This window comes from Pseudonaja textilis, chromosome Z (genome assembly GCF_049901715.1).
Source record: "Pseudonaja textilis isolate UNSWEBS1 chromosome Z, rPseTex1.2, whole genome shotgun sequence".
Lineage (NCBI taxonomy): Eukaryota > Metazoa > Chordata > Lepidosauria > Squamata > Elapidae > Pseudonaja > Pseudonaja textilis.
In genome coordinates, this window is record NC_142008.1 from 105,043,695 (window position 1) to 105,050,420 (window position 6,726).

The following is a 6,726-nucleotide window of genomic DNA, read 5'->3' on the forward strand; positions in this document are numbered from 1 at the left end:
TAAAGATAGATAGTGTTTTTTCAATCTCATGCATCTTCTTGTTTGGAGGAAGAAGATAGATAAATATAGCAATACCATAATACATAATCACTACAGACAGGTGGGACCCACATGTTGAAAAAGCCTTCATTCTGCCTCCTGAGGACATTCTTAGAATGGCCTGAAGAATGCACATGTAAGAAAAAAGTATAAAACCAAGAGGAAGCAGGAGTGCCAAAATGCTACTGAAGTATATGCTTATTTGGCTCAAAGAGGTATCTGTGCAAATAAGGTTAAAAATTGATTTAAATTCACAACCAATATGGTCAATTTCATTGTTTCCACAAAATCTTGCTGGCTTTGCAAGGCAAGGGACAACTGTAAGTGTAAAGGCTATAAACCATGAAACAGCAGCCAAGAAGATGCAAACTGTCCTGCTCATGATGAAAGTATAGTGCAATGGCCTAGAGATTGCAATCAGACGATCATAAGCCATGACAGCTAGGAAGAAGCATTCTGTTGTTCCAAATAAGAGAATAGCATACATTTGGGTAAAACATCTAATAAAAGACATCACAGGCCTTTCTACTAAGCAATTGGCAATTGACTGTGGGATTGCAGATGTTGTCAATCCAAGGTCAATAAAAGAAAGGTTACATAGGAAAAAGTACATGGGATTGTGTAATTGTGGATCACCTATGACTACTAAAACAATAAGGCTATTTCCAGCAATTGCTAGAAAATAGGAAACAATATAAACTGTAATTAAAACCATCCTTGACTTGGGTCTATTGGACCAGCCTATGAGGATAAATTCAGTCACTGCGGTCTCATTTTCTCCTACTTCCTGCATTAGGAAAGTTGATCTGGAAAGGAGAAGAACAAAAGACACAAAGATATATTTTGTATTTGCAAAAGGCAGGGCAGTCTTCTTTTGTTATAATCTATATTTGAATGTTTAATATCTAAAGTAATCATTGTCTATGTCTGTGAATTATTTTTTCCATAAATGATCAGGAATCAGTCAAGGAATATTGTCAACTTCAGGTAAATTTCATCAGCAGATTCTAGTTTATAGAAAAGGAAACTAAAATTAAAATTCTCTTTTTATGCTGGCTACCTAGAAGGTTGTCATAAATTGTTAAAGTTGATGTGGGATTAATTTCCTTTTATAACCTCCACTAAATCTTTGTACAGAAGTAAGAAATCTTTAATTTTGAAGAAAATATCCCAGCAATTAGTAGGGAGTTATTGAGAGAACAAACTTTAATAAATCTTTAAGATTCCCTTTGAGACACTTAAACAAAAATGTTGTTGCAAGATGTAGTTTCCTAGCAATGAAAAAAAAGAAATTAGCAGTTTCAGATATTTCAGATATTTTGCCTTCTATTTATTTGAATATTTATATATTTATATATTTATATATTCAAATAAATGTTCTATATGTAAATCATTTCACTTATTTCTTTGTTTCATTTGAAAGTTAAGTCAATTTTTATGAAAGAAATATGCATTGCTAATTAAATCTGATCTTTTATTGAATAATTTGAAAATGTCAGTTTTGTCTAATGTCACTTTCTTCTATAAGATATTATGACAATTTAAAAATTTTAGCATTGTAATTTTACGATTGTGGAGTTAGCAATATATCTCAGTATGCAGTATATGAGGTAAATTATTGTAAATTATAAGAACAAATGTGGTATTATTGCAAATAATGTGATGCAATTTACAATAAAAAGAAATGAACGAATTTCTTTGAATGTAGGTAGTTGATGCTGGATTCTATGTTATTTTTAATAATAAAACATTAAAATATATATCTATTTTTCTAATAAGAAACCTATTTTAATTATTTCTCAAAATAAATACAGTATATTATTTTAAATAAATCTTTGTTTAAGTAAACACAAAATATTTTAAATACCTTTTGGTCATTGGATCTTGAAGAATCACTTTATGTTTTGTTAGAAAATTAACATTGTTTTTTTTTACTGACTAAAAAGGAAGGACCAGATTCTGTTCATAAGTCAATAGCAAGCATCTCTTATTTCATTTTAAATATACTTGTTTTATAATCAGTCAAAATCACAATATATGTTTGTATATACAAAAATATACATATTTTGTTCTCTTTAGGCATATTCCCCAATGCCTCATTATCTACTAAAGTTATGCCACCTCTACAACTTTGAAATAGTGAGTTGCAGTGAATATAAACATATGATGTTTATATTTTATGCCTTACTGAATAATCTTCCCTAGGCAAGAAGGACGGCAAGAGATTACCTTTGTGTGCTTTAGAGGCCTATTTCTTCAGAGAAAATTGGCAAGTCCAAGAGCAAACTGTCAGGTATTGTTGAATAGAGTGCCAGAATCCATAAAAGATAAGCTCAAAATTTTAGATGAAGTTCATTAAATGAAACTGGGCGATTTGAGTGAATTTAATTTACAACTAATATAGATTTTCAATTGAATGGAACATCATTCCATGAAAACAAGTAAAAGTTAAGGGAGAGAGAGAGAAAATGAGTGTCATGTCCCCACGTCATGCTGGAGCTGTGACACCGAGCGTTCTACTGTGTCTGAACATGCTACTGTGTTAGAAAGTACCTGTCAGCCAACTGACATGGGGTTTGCATTGCCAATGAAGATTGATGACTATCACAAGTTGTGGGTGGCTATCGGCAGAACATTGAACGTACTGACCATTAAAATAATGACTTTGGGGGGTGGATATTCACTAGGCAGGCACACAGGCAATGGTGGTATTTGGAGAGTATAACGTGGTAAGAGTATGGTAAAGGAGGGTGGATAATTAATGAACAAATGCATGGTATCTGGGGGTTACATAGTGACTGGAAATTAAGTGGTAGCGTCGACCGGATGGTGGATAAACTCATTACATTATTAGCTGGTGTATAAATACAGCTCTGGCTGTGAGGTGCGCCAGAGCTGACTTTGATATCATCTTGATGCTTGGTGTTACCCAAATCTGGAGCAGTATATGGATAAATAAAGACTCATTTCTTGGTTACTGTGAGAGCTTTGTTTCCCTTTCTTTTGGGAATTCGTCTGAACATCTGAGAAGAAAGTCAGCTTTCTCTCAAATTCTTTTATGCTCCTGTCATCCCTCCTCCCCTCCATTTGCTGTTTGGTGTTACTGCATTGAGAAGTGATGGCAGAAGGTACAGATGTGTATTCAGCTTTGCTGTTCGCATCGGAGGTGAATGAGGAAGACATTTCTCTAGGGGACGGTGGAGTGCATGATTCTACAGATGGGTTTATGAGCAAGAACCGCCATCTGCTGGTGATACTATGGATATTTCTAAGGATGTACAGAGGGTTACTAGAGCTAAACTATGCAGAGATGTGGAGGGGGAGGCATGGAAGACTGTTCGGCCCAAGATGAGGGACGAAAGGAGGAATGATTTGGAGCTCCAGGAGGAGTGTGGGGCATAAGGTTTTCATGGAAAAGCCCCTGCCTTTGCACCTCTCAATGCTGGAAGTATTTTGAGAAGTTGAGGGAAAGGAGGATTGTTGAAGAAGATGCCTGGAGTACCTCCACCTCCAGCTTGGGAGCCAGTACTATAGAACTATTGCGAATGAAGTATGGAGATCTAAGTATACAGGAGCCCAGCCCAAAGAGAAGATGGGAGGGGTCAGGGGCTCGTACTGATGATACTTCCTATTTCAGTTCTATCCCTAGAGAAGGAAGAGAATGTAATAGTAAAAGGACTGGAAGTGAATTTACACCTGGGTTTGATGCATCATTAGCTGATGTAGCTGGGCCATCAGAACCCAAGACGGGAGGTACCAAGCATATGTCATCAAACTTTGCTCAAGGGGATGCAACACTTCACCGTATACAGCATGAGGGTTCCTGGGGTCATCAGGAAATGTCTGGCCAGTGGCCACAACACATGGTGTGGGGACCACCACCATTGGAAACTACATTTGATGGTAACCCAGACCGTTCCTAAGCCAAATGGTCAATCACTTAGAATTATATGCCTCTTGCTATCCATCACAATGATCCATAGTCATAGCTATCACTTGTGGTGTTAGCTGGGGATGCAGTGGACTGGGTTGCGGAACTACACAGTGAAAACGCCAGAGAGTTGGTATATGTAAGTCTTTTTTTGGACTCACTCTGCAATCATTTTGAGGATAGGTCTCACATCCACCAAACTGAGGAAGCTATCATGGCCTTGAGGCAAGATCAGAGACTGGAAGTTCAGTTGAATATGTATAAGAATTCCAATGTTTACCTGGGAAGTTAAGATCCTGGCCTGAGCATTTGCTGGTCCGAGAATTCCATCCTGGATTAGATCGTAGTTTAAGACAGGTTTGTCTATATAGAGGAATCTCTCAACGATTGACAGAATGGTACAGAACTGTGGTCCAATTGGATTTCGGATTGAAGGAGTTCAGAACTAAGCCTGAACCATTCCGAAAAGTACCTAAAACAGATCTTGGTGTTATGGGAGGACGGAGCAGGCAAGGAGATGGTCAACTGGGTGGTAGGGGTCGAATGGCTATTAGGTGTTTCAGATGTAACCTAATAGGGCATAGGGCATTGGAATGCGCCAAACTTGCCAATGAGTGTATGAAACAAACAGCAAAGGCACCTGTTGGAGCAGTGACAAAATTTGGCTTTAGGAAACAGGGAATTGGTGCCGAAAGATCACAAGGACTGACTCAGAAAATGAAGGGGGAAGCATCACTATCAAGAAAGCAACAATTGGATGAATGGAGTCAACCCAGGGTTGTTTCAGATTTGGATGATAGTGGTGAGGAAAGCCATGATGATACTATGGTGAGTGCTCCAGTACTCCCCTTTGTGATTCCAGTGGTTTCCCAAGTGAACATGGGACTGAGGGGTAGATATGGGGCACTGATAGACACGGGCTGTACCGGGTGTCTTATTAGCCAATGAGTGGTGGATGAATTGAAATTACAGGGAGAACAGTTGCCTACACCAATGAATTTTCAACCTGCTTGGCAGGTCCCCAGCAATGGCGATGGCTACTCCTATTAAACTAGAAATTGGAGCTCATTGGGAACATCTACGATTTATTGTTGTCCCACATATGTGCGAGGCACTGACTTGTATGGTTGGATAAGTGGGAGCCCACTATATGCTGTCATTTGGGACTTTTAGTAGGACCAGAACCCCCTCATTCGGGTCCAGGCAAATCCACACGGAATACACAGAAGGAGTTAGTAACTACCCTAGTTGAACATCAAAACCTCCCCTACCCAACTGAGTATCAGGATCTAGCAAAGGTGTTCAGTGAAGAGGAGTGCAAGATCTTACCCCCACACCGCAAAACTGACTGTGCTATAGAATTAATCCCAGGAGTGAAACTACCTAAGACCCGTATGTATGCAATCACTCCCAAGGAGATGGAGGAGATGAGGAATTATTTAGATAAAAACCTAGGCCAATGGTTTCATACAACCTGGAAGGTCACAGATCGCTGCCCCGGTGTTACTTAGGGAAAAGAAAGATGGAACTTTGTGTCTCTGTGTGGATTTTAGAGGGCTTAACGCTGTATGTGTGGAAAATGTATATCCTCTGACATTAATTAGCGAATTATTGGCCACATTGGCCACCGGAAAAATCTTCACGAAGTAAGTCCTGCATAAAGCATATTACAGGGTACCTATTAAACAAGGAGATGACTGGCAAACTACCTTTAATTACCCCCTGGGTAGTTTCCATTTCAAGTTAATGCCTTTTGGGTTGCAGGGTGCCCCCACAATATTCATGCAGCCAATCAATGAGGTGCTGCATGAACATTTATATTGAAGAGTACTAGTGTATTTAGACAATATCCTAATTTACACGCAGACTCCAGAAGAACATATACAGTTAGTACGAAGTGTTTTTAAAAAGTTGTTAGATGCCAAATTATATGTAAAATTGTTGAAATGTGAATTTCACTGTAATAAATTGGACTATCTTGGGTATAAGATTTCCAGTGGTGGGTTGGAAATGAATCCCAACAAAGTGACTGCTGTCTTGGGATGGGAAATCTCACAAATGCGTAAACAATTGCAGAGTTTCCTTGGCTTTGCAAATTTTTATAGGAAATTTGTGTCACAATTCACTAGCATTGCATTGCCATTAACAGAACTGATAAAAACAAAGAATCAGAAAACAAAGTCAACACCCGGTCAAAAAATTGAGTGGTCTACAAAGTGTCAACAAGCATTTGACAATCTGAAGACATTATTTTCCCAAGCACTGATTCTCAAACATCCTGATCCTATGAAACAATATGTTGTTCAGGCAGATGCCAGCAATTTGGCTGTGGGCACTGTCCTTTTATAAATAAATGAACAAGGAATGTTGCAACCTTGTGCTTATACTTCCCGTAAATTCACCCCAACAGAAAGAGGATGGGCAACCTGGGAAAAGGAACCATTTGTGGTGAAATGGGCATTACATACATGGAGACATCTGTTGGAAGGCACCAAAGAAGTTTTCCAAGTCTGGACAGATCACAAGAATTTGGAGGCTTTAAAAAAGCCCCACTTTTATCTCCCAAACAGGTTAGATGGGCTATGTATTTCAAGCTATTTAATTTTCATCTGTGCCACATACCGGGGTGGTGGTGGCGAAATTTCATGGTGGATGCCCTGTCTCGCTAACCTCAATACAACAAGATCCGAGATGTGACTGTTCAGCCTCTGATTTCAGATACCATACCCAGAAATATGGGACAAGCCATATGGTTA